Source organism: Mustela putorius, unplaced genomic scaffold (genome assembly GCF_011764305.1).
Source record: "Mustela putorius furo isolate JIRA1106 unplaced genomic scaffold, ASM1176430v1.1 tig00003858_pilon_pilon_pilon, whole genome shotgun sequence".
Taxonomy (NCBI): domain Eukaryota; kingdom Metazoa; phylum Chordata; class Mammalia; order Carnivora; family Mustelidae; genus Mustela; species Mustela putorius.
In genome coordinates, this window is record NW_025422010.1 from 27111772 (window position 1) to 27138003 (window position 26232).

At 42.0% G+C, this 26232-nt stretch overlaps 2 long non-coding RNA genes across 13 annotated transcripts in view; both read left to right on the top strand.

The window, feature by feature from the left end:
• LOC101693060 overlaps positions 1-2694 on the top strand; it is a 31969-nt gene extending 29275 nt beyond the window's left edge. For 10 of the 12 annotated variants that reach the window (XR_001177927.2, XR_001177930.2, XR_001177928.2 and 7 more), the window contains 2 exons: positions 1211-1348; positions 2234-2694. This is a non-coding gene — a long non-coding RNA (uncharacterized LOC101693060). Of the gene's footprint in view, positions 1-1210; positions 1916-2233 lie in introns of those variants that run through there. The other 2 variants (XR_006602083.1, XR_006602082.1) reach the window with 2 other exon arrangements.
• A 6272-nt stretch (positions 2695-8966) lies between these two features.
• On the top strand, positions 8967-21524 carry LOC123387630. Its single transcript, XR_006602088.1, has 2 exons — positions 8967-11509; positions 20867-21524. It is a non-coding gene; the product is annotated as an uncharacterized LOC123387630 (long non-coding RNA).
• The last annotated feature ends 4708 nt before the right edge of the window (positions 21525-26232 follow it).

Here is a 26232-nt window from a genome sequence, read left to right on the forward strand (position 1 = left end):
AACACGTGCATATTTCTTGTTATAAATCACAATACCACAGTGACCAGTTTTTTAAATTAATGATACAGTCCTATTTAAAACAGTTGTGAAGAAAATGTGCAATTGGTTTAAAACTTGTCTCTAAATTGTTATCAGTGTTAATTTAGCAACAATATTAAAAGTACATCTTCACAAGCAGGCAAATATACCTATGACTGTTTTCAATTTTATTTTGTTACTTTTTTTCTTAAGATTTCATTAATTTGAGAGTGAGAGGATGAGTGGGGTGAGGGGTGAGAGAAAGAGGAAGAAGCCGACTCCCTGCTGAGCAGGAAGCCAGTCGTGAGACTCCCAGATCCTTACCTGAGCCAAAGGCAGCCACTGCTTAACCGACTGAGTCACCCAGACACCCCTTATTTTGTTTTCATTTGCAAAGTTGATGAATACCCAAGCACTGATCCCCATCTGGGTTTAAACTCTGCTCTAAATGCTTGAATAATGTCCCAGATTGTGTTTTTTTTTTTAAAGCAACAGCCTTTCCGCCTAAAGTGAGTCACCCCTCCAACAGATGTGGGTTTCTAAGTTGACAAAACCTGCGGACACAATCAGCGATCCTCATTTCCTTGAGAGCTTCCAAACTTGCGTAATCCTGTAGATAATAAGATAATATTGTCTTTTATCAAGTTCCCTCCACTCCCAAGAGAAGAGGTTCTTTCAGTAAATATACCATACTCATATTTTAGAGGGCAGCAAGAGAGTTGGTTTTCAAAATGTTCAGTTCAAACTGGCCCAATATCCTCCGGGGGTCCCCTCCCTCCCTTGAGTGCAGCCCCCAGATGCCTCATTAAAAAATATATAGGCGTCGTCAACCTTATAGTACCCCTTTCAACAGGTTGTCTAGCTTCAACTTTGTGTAAAGCTAGTGAAAGTGGGTGGGTGGTTCAGTGCGTGAAGCGTCTGCCTTCAGCTAAGACCGTGATCCCAGGGTCCTGGGATAGAGTCCCACATTGGGCTCCTTGTTCAGCGGGGAGCCTGCTTCTCCCTCTCCCTGCCACTCCCCCTGCTTGTGCACTCTCCCTCTGGCAAATAAATAAAATCTTTTATAAAATTAAAAAAAAATAAAGTTAGTGAAAAGGAATGTACTACTTCATGGGACCTCTTCCCATTTTCAGGAAACTTAGAAGACCTTTGCTAACGTTCCTTCTAATGTTCCTTCTAAATGTGCCCATAGGTGCTTATGCAGACCCACGTGCCTTTTGAAGAAAACCTGAGTGAGCACATCTGCCGTGCAGGTTGCAGCTTTTCAGCTTTATGGAAATAGCTGTGATATTCCTTTCCACCATCTTTGTCTTTTCTTGGGCTCCTTCAGGTGGGAAGAAGTATGCATTAGAATTTACTATAAATGTGAATCTAGTTGTACTTAATCTACTTTATACAGAGACTCAACAACCAAAAAAATCTCTAAAAGACATAGAGCATTAGAATACATTTGCAACCTAATGGGAATTTTTCCGTAAAAGAGGCGTGTATAATCTGTTCTTTTTCAGCAGGTAGCCTTGGGCGGTGGATTGTTTTTAGTGGAAAGGAAATAAAAAACATGGTGTGGCACCTGGATGGCACAGTTGGTTAAGCATTGGAGTCTTGGTTTCCACTCGGGTTGTGAGCTCCTGGTTGTGAGATCGAGCCCCACGTCAGGCTCTGTGCTCATTCTGCTTGAGGTTTTCTCTGCCTGTCACTCTTGTGCTCTGTCTCTCTCACACACACTCAGTCAAATAAATCTTAAAAAAAAAATAACACGGGAGCTCTGAAGTTTTGACAATGAGGGTGATAAGTTTTATGGGGTTCTCTCAGATGGTCCACCAGATTTTTAGGATTTTTTGTTTTTTGTTTTTTTCAAATCATAGAGAGCATGCACACAAGCAGGGTGGGGTGGGGGCGGCGGCAGGAAGAAGAAGAAGCAGGCTTCCCCGCTGAGCAAGGAACCCCATGCGGGAATTCCATCCCAGGACGTTAGGATCATAACCTGAGCCCAAGGCAGCTGCTTACCCTGTCGAGCCACCCCAGTGTCCCCAAGTTTTGAGTTTCCAGAAGGCCAGGACTATGTCTCATTCTACTTGGTATCACCAGTGCCTGCCTATTAAAATACCATGCACAAAGTTTTAATATTAAAATACCATGCACAAAGTGCCTATTAAAATACCAGGCACAAAGCCTTTATAAATGCTTACTGAATTGAGTTTATTTGAATTTTCAGAAGCAGAAAGATCACTGAAGAGCAATACAGGCCAAGAAAAGGGGACTGAACTTACTTCAAGGAAGGTCTTTTAACTGGAGTCTTCTGATCTTATCTTCCTATTTAACAGAAATACCATCAAGGAGATGAAACTATACTGATAAGCCCTTTGGCAAACATATCTAGGGACCAACGCCCCCCAACCTTAAAAACTCTGACTTTTGAAATATTAGTATTCTGATCACCCAAAAGCAATGGCATCATCTGTGTCCTAACTAACGTTCTTCCCCTTTAAGTCAATGTGCAATTTTAATATAGCCTTCTAGGGAAAGTGCTTTTACCTCAAGGAGCAAATATAATGAGAGGCAAAGATGTCTTGGGAAGTTTTGGCGTCAAGTGGTGTCTAATAGGAGTCAAACATACATACATACATACATACATACATACATACATAAATAAAACCAGGAGTCATAAAAACCCAAGTTCTTTGTTTGTTTGTTTCTTCAGGTTTATTTAGGTATAATTGACCAAAAAATTATATTTGAGGTTTACCGCTTCATTTAAGATACTTACACTTTACAAGAATCACTATAAAGTGCATATCCACCAATTCACTTAGCTTTTAAAACCCAAGTTCTTGACTTGGCAGAGATGACGAGACCCCCAGGAAAAAACCTGGGGTGGGTGGGGAGTTGCTTGGGAGTCATAGCCAAGGCAACACTGGTTTGCTCGAACTTCCCAAAAGCATTCTGACCCAATGACCTACTTCGTGCAGAGCTGGGAATGCTGTAAATAACGGCACACGTGGTCATGGAAGAGTTCTCTAAGTGCAAAGCACCGTGTCTATTGCGCTCTTATATGAGGACTGTTTGTACCTTAACCAGGTAATTGGTTAACCAGCACTCCCCCCATTGCATGGGAATGTGGCTATTTTCTCTGAGTAAAACACCGACTAATCTTGGGATGTGGCCCAGTCTACTCCTGTGGGAAGGGGGTGGGAGATTTTGACTCAGCTGACCACAGGAGTCCAGCCAGAAGGGCAAAAGATAGTGTCCTCAGGTAAGGTAATCCATGTTTGGGATATCTGTTGTTTGTTTGGTGGTGACTTCTACTCACCAACCAGCCTGGATTTCAGTGACAGGCTCTTCTTGGTCCTCAAGGAAAAAACAAGCAAGCTTAAGGCAAAACACCAGTACAAGGATAGAAGGATGGTTAGTTAGCTTAGACTAGTACTGCGTGAGGCCTCTTTCCTTAATGTAAATATAAATAGCATCCCCTTTCATTATCAAGAACTTCCTACTAGGGACAAGAAATGACAATCATGTCATTTTTGGCATGGAATTCTTGGAAGGATACCAGGAAAACAACTTTTGCAATAGGAGCCAAGGCAGAAGCTATCTTTGAAAAAAAAAAAAAAAAAAACTGGGATAAAGGGAGCCTGAAATGGAAACTGGCCCAAGACCACCCATGGGAGCTTGAACGGACTGTTCTTGAGGTTACTGAGAATCTCAGAGTCAGTACTAACAACATCCACATAAGAATACCAATAAGGAGGGGGTGGGATTATGGACATTGGGGAGGGTATGTGATTTGGTGAGTGCTGTGAAGTGTGTAAACCTGGTGATTCACAGACCTGTACCCCTGGGGATAAAAATATATGTTTATAAAAAATAAAAATGAAAAAAAAAAAAAAAAAGAATACCAATAAGGGTCTGTGTCCTTATTCACAATGACTCCTGCCATCCTTCAAAATGCAGAGGGGTACATAGTTTTCCTACACCGTGTTTCTACTGTCTGCCTCATAGCTGAGAATGACTGGTATTTACTGAGCATATTAAAGTAGTGTTAACTATGCCTGAAGAAGAGGAAGTTTTGCACTGGGTATTCTTTCCAAATCTATGGGCAAGACCCTGTGCTGCATCTTACAGAGACTGTAAGTTGCTTACAATCTAATTGGAAAGTTAAGTAGTTACGAGTTTTAAATGGAAGTCTAAGGCAGCAGCAGAAGAGTTATCACAACATATTGCCCTGTTAACAGTCAAACCAGTTGTGTTAGCTGTGGTTTTTATGACAGTTCCGAGAGAGTAACCAGTTCAGGTTGAGATGAAAGGAAATTTATGAAGGAAGTAGGATTTCCCATTCATTAAGGACGTATTTCTTGTCTGACATTTTCGCATATGGATTCTAATGTCTCAGAACAACCTTGTGAAATGGGTATTAGTATCCATAATCTACAAGGGAGGAGACTGAGGATTAGAAGGTTTAACCAAGTTGTTCTGAGTAACTCAGCCCGGAAATAGAAGAGAAGGCTTGAACCCATGTGTCTGCAAAGGAAAACAAAAAACAAACAAAAAAAACAAAAAACAAAACCTACTTCTGTGTCTCCCCTATTCTCCATACCCGATGACAATACTATCTCACTCTGACACCAAAAGGGTGGGTTTTCCATATACCCACCAATTCTGGGATACCACCAGGGTGTCCTACAATTTTACTCAATCCTGATGGTATCGATCAGATCCCATATACTATCAGATCCCACGAGTTAAGTAAGGGCTGACAGATGATAAAAATAAAACAATTTAGTGACAAGTTTGATGTCCTTTATGCACTGAAAAGCAATCCATGGTTGGGGGAGTCCCGTGCCTCCCAAGCGGTGGAGCACTCTTTCCAAGGGCTGTTAGGGAGAGAGCGATTTTTAGAAAATGTTTGAAAAGGCAACGTGAAAACTGAGTATGATTGGCTCGGAAGTCGGGGATTTCCTTATAAGACTAGCTTAGCAAAATAAGTCAAGCGGAGAAAAACAACTGTCATATGATCTCCCTGATATGAGGAAGTGGTGATGCAACATGGGGGCTTAAGTGGGTAGGAGAAGAATCAATGAAACAAGATGGGATTGGGAGGGAGACAAACCATAAGTGACTCGGGACGCCTGGGTGGCTCAGTTAGTTAAGCAGCTGCCTTCGGCTCGGGTCATGATCCCAGTGTCCTGGGATCGAGTCCCACATCGGGCTCCTTGCTTGGCAGGGAGCCTGCTTCTCCCTCTGCCTCTGCCTCTGCCTGCCTCTGTCTGCCTATGCTCGCTCGCTCTCTCTCCCTCTATCCCTGACAAAAAAAAAAAAAAAACCATAAGTGACTCTTAATCTCACAAAACAAACTGAGGGTTGCTGGGGGGGAGGGGAGTTCACAGACCTGTACCCCTGGGGATAAAAATATATGTTTATAATAAATAAATAAATAAATAAGACTAGCAGGTCCATCAGAATCAGGAAAAAGTATTTGGCTTAAGTTGATTGGTTGAGGTCACATATCTGACCTTATTTAGAACAAGGAAATAATTACAATTTCTTGGCAGTTGAGAATTGGCTGGCTGGATATACAGCGATTCTGGACAAGCAAGCATTTACAGGGATGCGAAAATTATCCAAGTTTCAGTTGCTGATGTGGCAACCCACGCAGGAGCGGCTCCATCTTGGACCTAGCAGTTTTATTTCAATAGGTCTCAGTCCCACAAGACTGCCCACTCCCACGCCCCCTTTCCTTGCCAATCACAAGTCCAGCTTGCTACCTTTGCTTCTGACTGACCAGCTACAAATTGGAACTTCCCACAATCCCTCCTCAGGTTTGGTTAATTTACCAGAGCAGCTCACAGAACTCAGGAAAACAATTTATTTGCTAGATTACTGGTTTATTTCAAAAAAGATAGAACTCATGAACAGCCGGATGGAAGAGATGCATGGGGCAAGTTATGTGGGAAGGGGTGCAGAGCTTCCCTGCTCTCTCTGGACACACCATCATCCCCAAACCTCCATGTGTTTAGCCCGGTAACCCGAAGGCTCTCTAAACCCTGTCCTTTTAAGCTTCTATGGAGACTTCATGACATAGGCACGATTGATTAAATTATTGGCCCCGCAACGGATTCAACCTGCAGCCCCTCTCTGCTTCCTGGAGGCTGGAAGGTGGGACCGAAAGTTCCATCCTGTAACCATGGTTGGTTCCCCTGGCAACTAGCCCCCATCCCTAGAATAACACATCTGTATTTATGTCACCGCAATAACATACGCTCCTGTGTGGTTGAAAGGGGCTTGTTATGAATAACAAGACATTCCTTACAGTTTTATGGCTCCCGAGCTATTTCAGGAATGAAGAATAAAAGACCAAATGGTATAACAGTGCTCCTATCACTTAGGAAATGCCAAGAGCTTTTGGAGGTCTGTGAAACGGAAGCAAGGATGAAGACCAAATCTATATTTCCCGTTATAAATCACAGTATCGTGGTTATCTTACTTCAACATTTCTATTTTTTCCCAGCAGGAGGGTCACAAAATCCAGCCAGAGGCCTCCAGTCAGGTTGAACGGGGTGAACAAGTAGTAGGAGATCTAAAAGTTGATGGAGATTTCAGGAAAATAGAAGGGTGGCATCCCACCAAAAAAGTTAAGTAAGGAGCACTTAAAACGCCTTCAGAAAGTAAGGACTTGGTAAAAAGTTTTTAAGTAGCAGTCCAGAGGACACTGGGGCACCTTTCACTTTTGGGGCCTGACCCTCCATCCCTGCAGCCCAAGGTGGGGCATGGAGCTCAGGGTCCTGGGTTGTCCACTCAGGTTGTGAGGCTGGGACAAGGTAACGGCTATGCAAAGAGGACACACAGCCTAAAAGTAGAAGGAGCAGATAAACTGCAAATTAGGAAAGCAAACAAGAGACGCTAGTGTCATGGACTGCAAAGAACAAGGGCTTTAGAGTCAATCAAGTTTAAAAATCTTGACTCTCTCACTCATTATATGCATGACCTTGGCCGTTTACCTAACATATCTCAGATTCAGTTTCCTCATTTGCAAAGTGTACCTACTTTACCGTATACTTTGTGGTATACCGTATAATTTGTGTCCCCAAATTCTTTTTAAGGCAATGATAAGAATTCTAAGGCAATGATAAGAATTCCATTCTCGGGGCGCCTGGGTGGCTCAGTGGGTTAAGCCTCTGCCTTCGGCTCAGGTCATGATCTCAGGGTCCTGGGATCAAGTCCCACTTCGGGCTCTCTGCTCAGCAGGAAGCCTGCTTCCTCCTCTTTCTCTCTCTGCCTGCCTCTCTGCCTACTTGTGATCTCTCTCTGTCAAATAAATAAATAATATCTAAAAAAAAAAAAAAAAGAATCCCATTCTCCTTCTAATGAGTGGGCCAGGGATGATGGCTAAGGAGATACGAAAGACTATGGACTGAAATGTGTCCCCACAGAACTCATCTGTTGAAGCCCTCCCCCACAATGTTTCAAAAAAGCATATAAGGAGTCCCCAATACCACCAGCACCCATTCCATATAACCAGGGAATTGAGCTTCAGAATACAGCAGACATACAATTGAGTAGAATTGCAGAAGAATGGAAACAGAACCCTGATAAAACCTTGCCGAAGCCAATACCACTTTTGCATTTTTTAAAATACAAACTAGTACAATTTCTTACTGTTTAAGCAGGCTTGAACCAAGGTTTATTATGAGGGTAAAATCAAATAATGAAAATAAAGACCTTATTCCAGCATGTGGTACGTAAAAATAATGGCTATTATTATTTTAGGCAGACAACTAATTTGTAAGTGGTGGTCATGACTGGGAGATCTACCTGGATATAGAGAAATTTCCTATCAGTGAGTAAGGATCATGGTGCACAGAACCACTATGGAAAAGGAGAGAGCCCTGGAGTAAGAGATGGATAGTTGACCTAGGATTTGCCTCTTACAAAGTAGATTTAGATTCTGGTTGATAGTGAGGAAACCAGCAGAACGAACAAAGTAGAACTAAGATAAATGGTGACACCTATAGTCTCCTTCCTAATTTCCACTTTTCAGCTAGTTTTCCTACAGTCCTAGCAAATCAAACAGCCAGCTCTGCTTTAGAAATTTCCTGAAGTCCTTTCTTTATCCTCACTAGATTTCCCATGATTCGTCTCTCCAGAGTTTGCCCTTCTATAAACTCTACTCTCCTGTTTAAATGTTTGTACTACTTACCCAGGTAAAAAATGGTAAAAAGGAAAGGAGCTCCTTTAGTTCTTATTCAGTTGTATTTTCTTTAGATTCAAATGGCTCATTACAGATTTAAAGCAAAAGCAATAAAACATCTGAAAATTATTTCAAAACCACATTGTTTACTTGATGGTAAGCAGCTTCTACACAAAACCAAAGTCGCCAGGAAGATCGTTGCTCTAGGCCATTGGACAGCTCTTCCTTGAATTGTTGTAGCTGGTAATTAAGCTGGTATACATGGTAGGATTGTTAGTGTTTTCTATTTTTGTCAGTTGCTCTTCTAAATTCTGAAAACTACTCAGGCCTTGAACTACTTATGAAATCATTTCCTTGTTTTTAAGAAGCATGTAAAACAGATTAAATTAGCTATTAAGCAAAATTTAAGGAAAGGGACAGGTTTGACTGCAAGGATATTCAGTGCAGCATTATTTATAATAACAAGAAAATAACCAAATGTCCAGTCATAGGGAATTCATGAAATCAGTTACAGTCCATGCATAAAATGCCATGAAAATGTGCAGTAAAACTATACAAATTCTCATGTGTCCATAAATAACAATATGAGCAAGTGAAAATATTCTATATAATTATATGTATTAATATGGAATCAGTGATAGTAACCAACAGAGAGAAGGGTACCTATTAAGAGTGTAAGTAAGGAGCGCCTGGGTGACTCAGTCAGTTAAGCATCTGACTCTTGATTTTGGCTCAGGTCATGCTCTCAGGGTCATGAGATGGAGCTCAGCATTGGGCTCGGGGCTGTGCATGGAGCCTGCTTCGGGTTCTCTCTCTTCTCCCTCTGCTCCCCACCCACCTGCCTACACTCACTCTTTCTCCGTCTCTCTCTCTCTCAGGAATGAGTAGGTAAAGGTATCAGGCAAACCACCCTGTGTTAGAGAATCAGAACAGCCCTGCCAGGGTATACAGCCAGCAGCAGCCAGCAAAGGGTGGTACAATCTGACAAAGAAGGTACTGTGCGGCAGTGACGGTGCCCCCATGGCAAGAGACTCAGTTGCAAGTGTGTGGGGGAAACAGCTTCAGGCTACCAATGTGGCTGATGAAGGACCCCAGAAGCCCTGATGCTCATAGAGGAAGGGGTGGAAGAGCTCCCGCATCACTGACTGCGGGTCTGAGAATCGGTGAAGTTGTGAGTACATTTCCATGTGCTTGTCAACAGGTAAGGCTTTGAAAAACTCGACACGTTTTTACTTTTCCCATAAGGAACAGTTTATCAGGACATGACATAGCTAACATATTCATACACCTGAAAAAGCAAACTGTTTTCCATCACTTTCAAATAATTTAGAAGACTTCATTTGCTTTAAAGGTATGTTGACATTAATATTATGATTCCATTTCTCAAAAACTCTCTGTATTCCTGCATTTTGTGCTAAGTATACAGACGGATGAGAGAAGAAAAGGTTGCATTCCAAGCAAAGCTCATTTTAAAAGTATCAGTAACTGTGGAGTTGTTGGGAGTGACTAGATACAAGGAACCTCCCCTTGCTATTTAACAGATTCTCATCATGTTTCTACCATGTTTAAGACCCACTAGATATTAGGTCTGTAAGGTTGAATGAGATCGGGTCCCTAACTGGGAGACAGACAAAGCACTTGATAATTGTGTTTTAGGTAACCCTTGAGATTAATGATTTCTGAAATGAACAATGAGCCATCATATGATAGTGATATAAGTAAGGCCAAATAATTGATTTGCTAATTGCTCCTCTCTGCTGCTGGTAAAATCCCTCAGCCTTACTCTAGAATAGATCATCTCCCTTAAGCAATTTTTTTAGGCTAAAGGTACAGTTGTGGCTTCTTGAGTGTGACTGGAGGAGATCAGCTTGCAAATTTCTCAAAATTCATCAGTGCTTTATATATCTTGCCTCTTCAAGCAGTTGATCCAGTTAAATTGCTAATGGGCCAAGAGATGGGTTGCTGCCCAACATCGATTGCTTCACTTTCCCATTGGCTAGCAGCCCAGGGCTTGAGAAACTGATGACTTCTATACCCAACCTGATAAACCCATCCCCTTTCCCAATCATTAATTCAGGATCTCAAGCCCAAGCTATTTAGACCATTCTTACTTTAAGTTTAGATTTGACTTGATTCAAGCCAATAAGAGAAGTTTGTTGTGGGGCTTTTGGGGACCATTCAAACTCCAAGTAATTCTATGACCTGCAAAGCCTACCATACAGAAACAGGTTCCTTGGTAGATATATATCTTTTAGGAGAGGATTTCTGTGCTGATGTTCAGCCCAGATATAGCCAGAAAGGACACTGAATAGTAGAGTTCCTCCCAGAGTACAGAACTTGGGCTCAACAAAGGCAATAGAAAGGACAGTCCCTTTGGGAGCACAGCTTCAGCTGTAAGGTCATATAGCTGGTAAGTGTCAGCTTACCAGTGTGGCTAACAAAGGACCTCACCCCGGTGCATGGCCTGGAGCTCCTGCTATTCTGACCCAACAGGAGAGGATATGTGTTTGGAAATGTGTGTTGCTGCCCAGCCCCCCATTTTACAACTTTTTATAGTTGTCATGTTCTTTGTACACTGGGCGGTGGGGGGGAGTGTGATTTATAATTCAGACATAGACCCCCTGAGGAGCTATAGCTGGAATCCATAAAGAGGACAATACAATGCCTCGCTTGCTGAAGCCGGTGCTGATACCACAGCTCAATGTCTTTGGGTTGAGTCCTCTCTTAAGTGGGTCCCGTAGGAAGACATGCGGTGGTTGCTGGGAACCGCCCACATCTCCCCTCCATGACTGAAGCACTCAGACCCAGAGTCAGGTCTGCCAGTGGCTCACAGCCAGGTCTCACCCTAGAAATTGTGCTGCCTCTGTGTCACACCTGTCCTCAGGGAAAGCCTGCAGCCAACATTCCTCACAGGGGGTAGGGAGGTGGAGTGAGGAGCGGCACAAAATCTTCAAAGGACAACACCCTGCCCACCTCTCCCTTTGGGCTGGGTGACACCTGCATCACAGTTCAACTCCTCCCTCTGCGCAATCCCAATCTCACTCCAGGGGTTGATTGCAAAGTACTGCGGGTTAACGTGACTCTACTTAAATTCCTGTCTCAGTCTCTGTTCCCTGGGAATTCAACCTCCGATAATAAATGATAATGACAATAATGTTAGCAAATACTTAGGGCTTACTATGTACCTGTCACTCTTCAGAATGATTCACATACATTAACTCACTTAAGCCATCATTAACCTTGTCTTACAGATGAAGAGAATGGGGCACAGAGAGGTTCAGTGGACTGTCCAAGGTCACATAGCTGGTAAGTGTCCAAGCTAGGATACAAGCCTAGGCATTCTGTTTTGAGAGTTCTGTTCTGCCTCTCAGCTACTTGGGTAGTACTTATGATGTGCCAGCCATCTCCAGACCCAGTACTACTGCTCAGAAATTCAGGGCCAAGAAAAATAGCAAGTTGTCACAAGAAGCAGATGAGCCCAGATAAAGCTCGGCAGTGGGCTCAGCTCACGCAGGGCCACAAGGATTACCAGCCCCGGAGAGCTCAGCAAATTGGCTCCTCCCCGGCCTCCCTGGCTGTCTCAGAAGGGGCTATCATCACCATGTCAAGGTTCCACAGTGCAGACCAAAGACTCCAGTGATTTTTTTTTTGTTTTTTTTTTAATATAATTTTTTATTTTTTATAAACATATATTTTTATCCCCAGGGATACAGGTCTTTGAATCACCAGGTTTACACACTTCACAGCACTCACCAAAACACATACCCTCCCCAATGTCCATAATACCACCCCCTTCTCCCAAACCCCCTCCCCCCAACAACCCTCAGTTTGTTTTGTGAGATTAAGAGTCACTTATGGTTTGTCTCCCTCCCAATCCCATCTTCTTTCATTTATTCTTCTCGTACCCACTTAAGCCCCCATGTTGCATCACCACTTCCTCATATCAGGGAGATCATATGATAGTTGTCTCTCCGCTTGACTTATTTCGCTAAGCATGATACGCTCCAGTTCCATCCAAGACTCCAGTGTTTTTTAAGCAAAGAATGTAAGAGCAGCAGGTGCTGCTGAAGACAGGAAGAAGATTCAGAGAAAAGCCAGAAATCTGAAAGATCTCTGGCAGTCTTGTCTCCACAGCCAATATTGTTCATAGCCATTGCTTCTCAGCAGGGAAGAGGAAGGCGCATGTTCAAGGATGCTAGTCTACCCAAAGGACTTTGAGCAGACATTGTGGAAGAAACTCCCTCATCTGTTCCACGCCTGCCCTACAGGAACTGTCATGATCTTCATATTCTCCATCCTGCATCCAACATTCCAGATGTTGGTTCAGGAACTCGGGCCTCCCCTGAGCACACGCCACCACCCTGGCCACAGGAATTGTAGCAAGAACTGAGGGCCACAAAAATACACTGGGGACAGTAGGAAAACCTCCTTAAGTCACAGGTGGCAGTTGTCCTACTACTGGCCTAAGAAGAAGATGGGCATGGAGGAGGCAAGGCAAAAGGAAATGGTGCAACTGTCTTTGGATTAACTCACCCCAGATCGCTGCCTTTGCTCTGAGCCTACAGCTGCAGCAGCCGGTGAGTCTCCTTCTGGATCCAGTCGGTGTGAGAGTCAGACTGTCCATGCTCCCCGCTGATCCAAGGGACATCTGTGCACTTCACTGACACCATCTCCCCTCCAGACCTGTTGACATGTTTCTGAGACGGACAACTGGGCAAATGCTTAGAACACTTTTTAGTATTATTTTTGTTACAAAAAATCAGTTCCGAAGTCTGTGGCAAGTGACAAGAGCAGACTGTAACTGTCTTAAGTAAGAGAGAGACCTTCTTGGAAAATCGACACATTTCACAGAACCCAAGGACAGAGTCACAGCCAGGCCTTGGGAACCAAGCAAAGCCTGAAACACTGTGGGGAGTCCAAGGGTCCTCCTTCTCCCTCTCTCTCTGGTGCTCTGCCTTTTTCTCACCGTGCAAAGGCTGCCCTCAATCCCTGCAGGCCACGGTGAAGAACAGGACTGCGCATAGCTTCTGACACTTACATGCTCTAGCTAAAGCAGCGAGAAAGGGATTCATTTCCTCTCCTCCCTCCATTTCTCCCTCCTTCTCTAGCTTTTGACATCTCTCTGCCCAAATTTCAAAACTTCTCCTGAACAAACTTCCAAGCCCAGCTTGGCTCAGGTAGCCACCCTTGAACTAATAAACAGCGACTGGTGGCTGGGGAGGTGTGTTGGGTACAAAGTCACTTCTAGGAAAGCGGTTACTCTTGCTAAACCGAAAGGAGACAGTGGGGGATAAGGGAATGTGTGTGGCAACAATAAACCAAAAAGAAGTTTGCAGCAATATTCATATGAACCACAAAGAAAGGGAATGCAAGATAATGAAAGCAGTCTTCCCAGGGCTACGGGATTATTTATGAAATTCTTCTTCTCAACTTCGTATTTTAGAACAGAATATATAGTGTGGTGGTTAGAAACCGGGGCCTTACAAGCGTGTGTCTACATTCCAGCTCCACCATATGCAGGCTGCACGGCCTCATGCCATTTACATCACTTCAAATGGAGAAAATAATACCTATTCTAGAGTGGAGGATGAAGGAGTTTTAATAACAAGAACACAAACAATCCAATTTTAACAATGGGCAGAGGGGGACTCCTGGGTGGCTCTGTGGGTTAAATAAAGCCTCTGCCTTCGGCTCAGGTCATGATCTCAGGGTCTGGGATCGAGCCCCAAATTGGGCTCTCTGCTCAGCAGGGAGCCTGCTCCCCCACCCCCCGCCTGCCTCTCTACCTAATTGTGATCTCTCTCTCTCTGTCAATTAAATAAATAAAATCTTAAAAAAAAAAAACAAATGGGCAGAGGGGGCACCTGGGTGGCCCAGTGGGTTAAAGCCTCTGCCTTCGGCTCAGGTCATGATCTCAGGGTCCTGGGATCAAGCCCTGCATTGGGCTCTCTGTTCAGCAGGGAGCCTGCTTCCCTCTCTCTCTGCCTGCTTCTCTGCCTACTTGTGATTTCCGTCTGTCAAATAAATAAATAAAATCTTTAAAAAAAAAAAAATTGGGCAGAGGATCTGAATAGACATTTTTCCAAATGAGACATCCAGATGGCCAGCAGGCATATGAAAAATGCTCACCATCAGTCATCAGGGACATGCAAATCAAAACCACAATGAAACATCACCTCACACCTGTCAGAATGGCTGTTATCAAAGGGACAAGGAATAACAAGTGTTGGTGAGGATGTGGAGGAAAAGGAACTTCTGTGTCCTGTTGGTGGGCATGCAGACCAGGGCAACCACTATGGAAAACAGGATGCAAGTCCCTGAAAAAATTAAAAATAGAACTACTATAAGATTCAACAATTCTACTTCTGGTATTTATCTGAACAAAATGAAAACACTTATTTGAAAAGATCTATGCTCCTCTATCTCAATTGCAGCGTAATTCACAATGGTCAGGATATGGAAACAATCGCAGTGTCTGTCTGCTGGTGGATGAATGGATCAAGGAGGTATCACTGGGGCACCTGGCTGGCTCAGTCGGTTAAGCATCTGACTCTTCAGCCCAGGTCTTGATCGCAGGGTTGTAAGTTCAAACCCCAAACTGGGATATACTTCGGGTGTGGAACCTACTTTTAAAAGTTGGGGGGGGGTACCTGGGTGGCTCATTGGGTTAAAGCCTCTGCCTTCGGCTCAGGCCATGATCTCAGGTTCATGGGATCGAGCCCCGCATCGGGCTCTCTGCTCGGCAAGGGGCCTGCTTCCTCATCTCTCTCTCTCTCTCTGCCTGACTCTCTACCGACTTGTGATCTCTGTCTGTCAAATGAATAAATAAAAATCTTTAAAAAAAAAAAAAAGGTGGTCTCTCAGACACACCAACACACACACAAGGGAATGCTAATCAGCTATAAAGAAGAAAGAAATCTTTTCTTTTTTAAGATTTTATTTATTTATTTGACAGAGAGATATCACAAGTTGGTAGAGAGGCAGGCAGAGAGAGAGAGAGAGAGAGGAGGAAGCAGGCCCCTTGCTGAGCAGAGAGCCCAATGGGGACTTGATCCCAGGACCTCAAGACCATGACCTGAGCTGAAGGCAGAGGCTTACCCCACTGAGCCATCCAGGCGCCTAAGAAGAAAGAAACCTTGCCATTTGCAGCAACATAGATGAATTTATTTAGTATTTTTTAAAAAGATTTTATGTATTTATTTGACAGAGATCACAAGGAGGCAGAGAGGCAGGCAGAGAGAGAGGAGGAAGCAGGCTCCCTGCTGAGCAGAGAGCCCGATGTGGGGCTCGATCCCAGGACCCTGAGATCATGACCTGAGCTGAAGGCAGAGGCCTTAACCCACTGAGCCACCCAGGTGCCCCTGCATAGATGAATTTAGATGGTATTGTGCTAAATGAAATAAGTCAGAGAAGACAACAACTGCATGATTTCACTTCTATGTGGAATCGAAAATAAAACAAATGAACAAACAAAACGAAACCCATAGATACAAAGAATAGATTGGTTGTTTTGGGGGAAGCAGAGTGTGAAATAGGCAAAGCGGGTCAAACGGTACAAACTTCCAGTCATAAAATAAATAAGTAATGTACAACATGGGGACTATTGTCAATGATAATATATCGCAAATTTGAAAGTTGCTAAGAGGGGCGTCTGGCTGGCTCAGTCCGTACAACATGCGACTCTCGATCTCAAGTTTGTGAATTCAAACTCCACACTGGGCATAGAGCTTTTAAGAAAGAAAGCAAGACGGAAAGCAGGAAAGCAGAGAGGAAGGAAGGGAGAGAGGAAGGGAAAAAGAAAACTAAAAAAGCAAATCCTAAAAGTTCTTGTCTCAAGAAAAGAAATATTTGTAACTTTGTGTGGTGACAGAGAATAGACTTACTGTGGTGCTCATTCCATAATGTATACAGAGGTTGACTCATCATATCATCCACCTGAAACTAATAAATAGTTGCATGTCCATTATACTTCAGTAAAAAAGGGCAATGCCCTTCACACTTCACTGGCCCACAGTAAGCGCCTTATGAATGGCATCTAATATTATTTATAAATTTTCTTTAAGTAGGTTAAAATACCATTTCAACAACAAGAAGTGACGGGGGGACATTTTCTGCTGCTTTGTCTGAACCACGTCATCAATCACTGTTGCTGTCAGGAATGGTCTCTGCTGGGCCTGGAGGGGTGAGACTGAGGAAGGCGCTGTCCTCTGCTGGGGACATCAGTGGTTCACAAGACAGGCGGCTTCTGGCGCTGCATTGCCCTATTGATTCGCTGTGAAGGAATTTTTTTTTCACAACGGACTTGCAGTAGAAGAACCATTAGTGGCATCTCCTTGAGAGCTATCTGGCATTGATTTTTTCCCTGTCTCCTGTAAGGGGATTCTCCAGAGCCTAAAAAAAAAAAAAAAAAAGATTTTTTTTTTCCCCTTACGTCTGCAGCTGCTGACCTAGAATCAGCTGATTTTTCTGTATTTACTTTGCTAACACAGAGACCAGCTAGAGAGAGGGCACTGCTCTGCTGTGGGAAAGGCCGTTATTTCTGAGTTAGGCCTTGTAGGTGTCAGGGACATTGTGATTCCATTTAAATATTTTGCTTCGTTTTTATTCCTGCAATTTTGTGTTTAAGGTAGAGTTAACCTTTGACGAATGTGAATTTTATATTACTTTAACATAAACGTCATTCCACTGAAAGCCCTCTTGTCCTTGTATGACTGCTACTCTACAGATCACTCTTAATAACTTTAGGTTTTGGACAAACCTTCTGGCTATTCGTTCTCATTTGGCATGGAGTTCCAGATAATACTCTACAGCAAATCTAATGGAGCAATATTGTCATTAAGTCTCCCGAGTTTGTTAGTTTATGTATTATGGTTAGCAATTATACATAAAGGTTAAAAAAAAAAAAAAAGCAAACTTAGAGATGCTTACTTTTCTTTAAGTGGACTGGTCTTTGATTAGATTCATATGTAAATTACAAAATTAATAGCTTCAAATGTGACAGACTATATTAATGCATTTCTGACCACAAAGTTGTTCACGATATACATGTTGGCATTTTAATAACATCCCTCTTCATATGCTGTGATAGGTAGCCAGTTTTCTATTGGAATCAATTAGAAGAAGAAAAGAGGCCAATACAATTTATTAGAGGTATATACATATATTACAAAATAATCGTGGAAAATTCTTGACACGCTGTATCCAATTGCCCAAGGCCATGAAGAAAGATTTATGAATTTAAGTTAATTCTCTTTGTATGACGTTTTCCTATAATCTTGGATATTGTGCTTTTAATAAACTCATTACCAGTAATGTTGTTTTGGAATATTGTACCGGGTTTGGAGAAATTCTACCCTTTTAGTAATCCCAGTTGAAGTTGTAAAATTAGTAAGTTTCACCCAGTGTCCGTTGATTCACTACATCTGTTCTTCAACAGCTTTTGCTCATTGTAAAGGGACAGAGAGTGACTCCGTCCAGCCATTTTGCCACCTGCCCTGGCAGGGCACCAGGTGTGAGAAAGGTTTGTGCACCTGGCACGGCATCTGGAGAGTTGCCTCGCTCCATGTCATCATCCCACTTGGTCCACCGGTCTGCACCTACTTTTGTCCATGGCCCCTGATTCCCATGTGAGCCATGTCTCTCCACCCTGCCCCACTTTTCCAGCTGTTGAAACAAAAGACCAAATAGAAACAGGGAGAGGGGAAGACACAGCACACAAAATGCAATTGTTCTAATGCTTTCTTATAGGCAATTTGCTGTTGACTTCCACATCTGAGGATGCCACAGTTCTTTCACAGGGTACAGCTAATATGGGTTTTGATAGAATGTCAGAAAATGATGTCCACACCTCTTAACACATGATGCTGTTTTTTAAAAGAAGTTGATCTTTTAGTTGGAGTCACAGAAGAATAGCTCTTACTACCAAGTTTCCCAGAAATTTCTGCATAAAATCTCTACCCTAATTGTTGTTGCCACTCCAGATCCACTCCTCTACCATAATTTCTGTGTGTTTATTTTTCAGCTGACCTATGTTTCCAATTTTGAGGGCATCGGCTAGAAGTAAATGGTATTTTAGAGCCCTTTATTTGTGTGAGTTTTCCATTTATGAAATAAGTATAATAAACTTTACATCTGTTTTATTCCAGGGACATCTTCAATATTATAAGATAGTTTAAGTTACCAATGTTGTGCCTTAAGAAAATCCAACCTGCCAGTTTTTACTATATCCTGTTATTTTCTGGGATTTGGGAATTCAGAATATTAAACTTCTAACACATTAAAAAAACAAGCAACATAAACAGAACAGACTCAGTCCAACCTATATGTCTGACGGTAGGATCAAAAAAATTGGTACCATGTTTGTACAGTGGTCAGAAGCAAAGACTTAGGAGGCTAAAACAACAAGATTTCAAATTATGGCTCTACCATATAGAGATTGTTTGGCTTTGGGCAAGTTTTTCTCTGAGCTTAAATTTTGAAAAGGAGATAAGAAAAAACTATTGTCATAAACATTAAACTATACACCCATATGTATATATACGCACATGTATTTATATGTATATATACATGATTGAATTGTTATAATATCAACACATACATACACGACTGCATACATATATAGCTTTAAACATTGTGCATGACCCATAGTTATCAATCAAAATAGTATCTCTTGTTTTTTTTATTATCTGCTAGCTTAAAGAAGCCTTCCATAATAGGAACATATTTACATACACTTGTATATACTGATAAAATATATTTCTATCTCCTCCCTAAGTGAAAAGACAACATTATCTATATTATTTGCTTATTTTTAAATTAACATGTAATGTATTATTTGTTTCAGGGGCACAGGTCTGTGATTCATCAGTCTTAACACAATTCCCAGCAAGCACTCACCATAGCACATACCCTCCCCAATATCCATCACCCTGCCATCCCATTCCTCCCACCCCCCTCCACTCCAGCAACCCTCAGTTTGTTTCCTGAGATTGAGAGTCTCTTATGATTTGTCTTCCTCTCTGGTTTCATCCCATTTGATTTTTTCCTCTCTTCTCCCATGATCCTCTCTGCCTGCTTTCTCAAATTCCACATATCAAGTGAGATCATATGATAACTGTCTTTCTCTGACTGACTTATTTTGCTTAGCATAATACCCTCTAGTTCCATCCACATCATTGCAAATGGCAAGATTTCAATTTTTGATGGCTGCATAATATTCCATTATATATATGTATATAATCTCACATCTTATTTATCCATTCACCTGTCGATGGACATCTAGGCTCTTTCCACAGTTTGGCTATTGTGGACATTGCTGCTATTAAACATTGGGGTACACGTGCCCCTTTGGATCATGACATTTGTATCTTTGGGGTAAATACCCGGTAGTGCAATTGCTGGGTAGTATGGTAGCTCTCTTTTCAACTTTTTGAGGAACCTCCAAACTGTTCTCCAAAGTGGCTGCACTGGCTTGCATTCCCACCAACAGTGTAAGAGAGTTCCCCTTTCTCCACATCCTCACCAACATCTGTCACTTGCTGTCTTGTTAATTATTATCCATTCTGACTGGTATGAGGTGGTATCTCATTGAGGTTTCGATTTGTATTTCCTTGATGCCAAGTGATGTTGAGCACTTTTTCATGTGTTTTGGATGTCTTCTTTGCAGAAATGTCTGTTCATGTCTTCTGCCCATTTCTTGATCAAATTATTTGTTCTTTGGGTGTTGGGTTTGCTAAGTTCTTTATAGATTTTGGATACTAAACCTTTATAATGGCAGCATGGGAAGCAACTACATGTTTTGGAACTAAAGCTTAGGCATAAACATTCTCCTTTGATAAAAGATGGCTAGTTGTATGGGTAATAGAAGGATGTCCAATGGCAAACTATTTATATAATTACCAGTGTTGTGCAAAATCACAAAAAAGATCTTATATTTGTATACAACCAATCACAACTATTTTCTTATATTGCTTCTAATTTTGTTTTAAGCTACTATTTAAGTAGGGGCACCTGGCTGTCTCAGTCCACAGAACATGTGACTCTTCATCTCTGGGTTAGGAGTCCGAGCCCCACATTGGGTGTAGAGATTACTTAAAAGTATATATATAATTTGGGGCACCTGGGTGGCTCAGTGGGTTAAGCTCAGGTCATGATCTCAGGGTCCTGGGATTGAGCCCCGTATCAGGCTCTCTGCTCGGTGGGGAGCCTACTTCCCCCCTCTCTCTCTGTCTGCCTCTCTGCATACTTGTGATCTCTGTCAAGTAAATAAATAAAATCTTAAAAAAAAAAAAAATATATATATATATATATATAAAATTAAAAATAAGCTCAGGGGTGCCTGGGTGGCTCAATGGGTTGGACCTCTGCCTTCGGCTCAGGTCATGATCTCAGGGTCCTAGGATTGAGCCCTGAATCGGGCTCTCTGCTCAGCAGGGAGCCTGCTTCCCCCTCTCTCTGCCTACCTCTGCCTACCTCTGCCTACTTGTGATCTCTCTCTCTGTCAAATGAATAAATTAAATCTTAGAAACAAAATAAGCTCCTATTTAAATCATTTATGGTTATTTTTATTTTCACCTTTTGTGATCTTGCCTCCAGAAATAGCTTATATCTCTTATAAACAGGCCAGCTCTTCCCAAGTACTCAGTGACTTAATTTTTCTTTCAGATGTGTCCATTTGAAAGGCTGAAGGATGCAACTCAAATGCTTTCACCTCGTCGGAAATGTTTACTCATCTGCAAGATGAGAGGACTAGGTCAGATGCCTTCTGTGACCCTTTCCTGTTCCAAGCATGCCATGACTTCACGGTCACTGAAGTAAAACACCCCAAATGTGGACTTGGTTCAATGATTAATTACATAGTTGTGCTGCCCACTAAAAGTCAACAGCAGTATTCACTGAGAGTCATTCCTGGAGTAATGCACACGTTTTGAAGACATGTTGTAGTGGGACTGTTCACAACTCCAGGAAACTGTAATGGGCAGAATGGCATGGCTGCCAAAATGCTATCTGGGAAGACTAGCAGCAACTAGGAGTGAGACCAGCCTGCAGGAAAACTGAAGACAATATTCATCTTTGAAAAACCAATTGTACTGAAACCAAGGCAGAGGATCCAGGCACTTGACTGACTCCCCTGGTTGAACTCCTGGGTCTTTCATTCAATAGAACTTCATTTATGATGACATCTTTCTCCCTTGAAGAATAGAAGAATGCCTCATCTTACCATCAGACAACAGATGGTGGAGGTTTTCTAAACACTATTCAAGATCACTCCTTGGATATTTATATTTCTATAGAATATAATAAATCTTTATTACTCTCCACAGATTAATGGATTAGAAGTTTTTTAATGGTCTCGGTGAGTTCAGAAGTATATATGTTTCAGTGCCAGAGTATGAACCAGTGTAATGTCTCCAGTATTGAGGAGGCATGGCCGTGGTCGTGGACAGATTACATTAGGAATGAATGTAAGTGACTCTCTCCTCCAACCTGACATCTCTGCATCTTGTCAAAGTCACCCGAAGCATCTGCTGCTTCGGAATCCTCTTTCTCCAAGAATGATCCATTGACCCCCGCATTAGAACCAGCCGGGGGACTGTTAAAAATGCTGGCTGGGCTGGCTCAGTCTGTAGAGCATGTAGTTTTTGATCTCCAGGTTGTGAGTTCAAGCCCCAAAATTGGGTGTGGAGCTTCCTCTTAAAAATAGTGCAGCTTCTGTAGCTTACCCCAGCCCACCGTTTTAAAATATCTTGGAATGGGGCCATTTTAATAAGCTACTCAGGTGATTCTGTTGCTGGATTAAGTGAGAGGACTTTTCCTTTTTGTATTTTATTTTTTAAAAGATTTTATTTATTTATTTGTACAGAGAGAGAGAGAGTACAAGCAGGGGTTGCTGCAGAGGCAGAGGGAGAAGCAGAGGCAGAGGGAGAAGCAGAGTCCCTGCTGAGCAGGGAGCCCAATGCAGGGCTCCATCCCAGGACACCGGGATCATGACTTGAGCCGAAGGCAAACGCTTAACTGACCGAGCCACCCACGCACCCCAAGTCAGAGAACTCCTGGCATATACAAAGTGACTTGTCAAAATTGCAGGTATTGACATGTCTTTCTTCTACATAAGTTCCTGATTGGCTCCACCACACCACAAAGCAAGTTGAAAATATTTAACCTGCATACAGCTTTCATGACCTCGCCTGTGCCCAGAACTCTAGTTCTGTCCCCATCGCCCGCTGTGTGCTTAAAATTCCAGGAACAAGGAAATGTTTGTACCCCCTTCAAACAGAGCACGCTCCTTCTTTCTTCCTTGTCTGTGCATATCAGGTCCCCTCTTTCTAGAATGCTCTGCCTTTCTTTCCTTCATTCCAGGCTCCCTTATCTGCAGTGTTCCCCTCTGTTATATTCCCCTGACATAAGCCAGCACTATCGTTCTTTCTCTGTCTACACATGGGTTTTACCAAATTATAAATATAATTCTGTTTCTCTGTTCATCTTACCTGTTAAGTGATGGAAGTCCTTGAGGACACAGGACACATATATTAGTGAGTTTGGTTGCAGGCAACAAAACTCAACTTTTGAATAAATTAATCAAGAACAAAGGGAGGTATTGGTAAGATGCAGCATAGCTTGGAGATAAAAAGGACGTGTGTCAACTATACTTAGGAAGGACAGACACCAGGGAAACTGGAGATCACAGCAACAGGAACTCCTACCCATAAGGGGTAAAAAGCAGACTGTGTGATGGGCAAGCCCACCAGAGTCACGTGAGATGATGGAATGAAACTTCTTCCAAAGAAAGAGTGTGTGGTGCTGTCACAGATGGAGAGGAGAAGCTCAGTGGTGGAAAACAACAGCTGCTCACCTCACTGAGTCTTGCTCCTGATTGTGCCCCCAGTGTCCCCAGCAGAGTCTGCCACATAGTAGGTTCTTGCCAGATGTTTGGAGAATGAATGACATCAGGGGGAAAACTAACACTGCCTGTCAGGCAATGAGTGAGGGTTTCAATGTTATTGCAGTCAGCCTTTCACAATTCTACAAGTAAACATTATCTGTGTTTTTCAACTGAGGGAACTAAGACCAAAGCAGTAATGTAGAGCATGCACAAGGAGAAAAGGGAGAGCAAGAGAAAAAGCTAGGATCTTGAAAATATACTGTGCTGCCTTCCTTCAGTGAGAAATATATAATGCTTTTTCTCCATGAGAAATATACACTATATTGATTTTTGTTTGGTTTAATAATATCCTTTTCTCCAGCAGCATCCTTTCTTATTAACAGTGTCTTAGAGATACCTCCATGTTATCTACAATAGAGGAAGGCCAGTACTGGATGAAGTTTGTAGACCTGAAGAACCAGATTTCCTGGGTGGGACTCTTAACTCTGCTTTTTACCATAAATGTGATCTAAGGCAAGTTTTTAAGCTCTCTTTACCTCTCTTTCTTGGAAATCTGGATATTAGTTACCTATGTCCTAGGATATTATGAAGATTAAATTAGTTAACACAGGGCAACCCTCTTGGGTCCCCTCCCTCTTCGGGAGCTTTGTACTATCTGTACTTTACTGTACTCTCAATAAACTTTGCTGCCCACCAAAACAAAACAAACAACAACATCAACAAAATAATTAACACATATAAAGACTTGGATTGATATCTAGTATAGAGTTAAGTTCTATAAAATTTTTGCTTGTTCTTTTTAAAAATTACCTTGCCTTCTACAACATGTATGGACTACAATATATTCAATCATTCCTTTATGAATGGAAACCTTGTTGGTTGCAAATTTTTGGTATTATAGACAATGCTACAAAGAACTTTCCTGATTATGCCTTCTTGTGCACGTTTGTCCACACATTGGTTCAAGAAGTAGATTTATTGAGTTAAAGGACATATGTATGTATAGATTGCCAATTTTTATCTATCGCAACGGACATACACTATACAATGTCAAAATGTGCAAAAGATCATATAGTACAAGTCTTTCTTCCCACTCCATGTAATATCAGAGATGTTGATCATAAGGCTTTGAAATTTCCTTTATACTGATTTATACTGATGCTTTCTAGGACTTAGAATCTGGATTGTGAATTTATTTCTCATTGATGCCATCATCATCATTATTATTATTGTCACCTTCATAAGTTTATTAAGACCCTTATAAATAATATCAGACATTTCATTTTTACCTAGCTTCCCATATTCCATTTTTCTGCTTTATTTTATTTAATTTTGTCTTATTCTTTTCTAAGATTCTTAGTGCTTCTATTCTCTACACAAGCTCCTTAGTGAAAAGCACATGGATTTTATTTTATTTTTTATTTTTAAAAAGATTTGGGGCGCCTGGGTGGCTCAGTGGGTTAAAGCCTCTGCTTTCGGCTCAGGTCATGATCCCAGGGTCCTGGGATCGAGCCCCGCGTCGGGCTCTCTGCTCAGCAGGAAGCCTGTTTCCTCCTCTCTCTCTGCCTGCCTCTCTGCCTACTTGTGATCTCTGTCTGTCAAATAAATAAATAAAATATTTAAAAAAAAAAAAGATTTGCTCATTTATTTTAGACAGGGAGAGAAAGAACTCACAAGTGCATTGGTGTAAGCAGCGGGGAGGGACAGAATGAGAGGGAGAAGAGTGGGAGCCTTACACGGAGCTGGATCCCACCACTCTGAGATCCCTACCTGAGCCAAAATCAAGAGTGCGACGCTTAGCCGACTGAGCCACCCAGGCACTGCAAGCACATGAATTTGAAAATAAAAGAAGATCTAGAATTAAAACATCGTTTTTCCATAATTTACTATGTGGCCTTTGCGAAGTTAAATTCTCTGAGCCTATAAAATGGGAACAATAATATCTACCTTTGAGATTTGTATAAATTACATGTATAAATATATATGTCACCTCCTACATGTAAGTTACTTTACACCCGTTATCTCTAACTCATGAAGTAGTTAGAGGTATCTCCAGCAAGGTAAATAGGAAGGCAAATGCAGCAGACAATGAGAAAATCAAGGATAATATGAAATGGATGTGGTGTAGTCACTAAACTAAGACCTGAATTTTGACCTAGAGGAAGTTGAAAGTGGTGGGTATTGGCAGGAAGTGTTCAGGCAGAACAAAAAAACATGTGTAAAGGCCAAAGAGGTCAAAGAGGACTTAGTTACTCAAGGAACTGGAAGAAGTAGGAAAATTTAGGACCATGGAGAATAAGGGAGAGAGTGATAGCAGATGGGGCCAAAAATGGTTATTTGGGGAAGCCTTATTATTAGCATATCCAATTACCCTATCCTCATCTTTCTTGGTCAAAGAACTCCCAGTTGTATTGTTCAGATAGAATTTCAGTCTTTTGCTAGTGATTGGTGTAAGGATGATCATGGGACCCAATCTGGATCAGTGAGATTTAAGGCAAAATCTGCAAAAGAATGCCTCTAGGAAACATTTTCCTCCCATATAAAAGGACAGAGGTAGAAGGAGAATCCCCATCTTTCCCTTCTGGTCTTGGAGACTGTTTTGTGTAGATGTGATAGTTGGAACTGCTCTTGCAGTCTTTCTACCCTGAGGAAGGCAATGCTGATACACCACCAATGGCAAGAAGCTGGACCCTTGAGCACATCACTGAACTACTGAGTCAACTCTGGAAATGCTCACCTCTGGACTAATTTACCTTCGATAATATCCTTATTGATTCAGGCAGTTTTTGTTGAATTTCCCTACCACCAAAGACATCTTTATTATATTTATTGAAAGAGAGATCACACAGGACTTTGTAGATCATATTAACGATCTGGAATTTAATTCTAAGGGTTATGGAGAACCATTAAAAGCTTTAAGTATGGGATGAATTTTGCTTTTCAAAAGATCACTTTAGTTACAATGTGCATAATAGATTGGACAATGGCATGTGGAAGTGGAAGCAGGTGTAGCAGATAGAAACTCTTGCAACAGGCCACAAAGAGAATGCAATGATTTAAAGTATGTGGTTACCATGGGGTTAGAGAACTCATTCAAGAGCTACCGAGAGACACACTGGAGGCAGAATTGTGATTGTGACTGTTACTG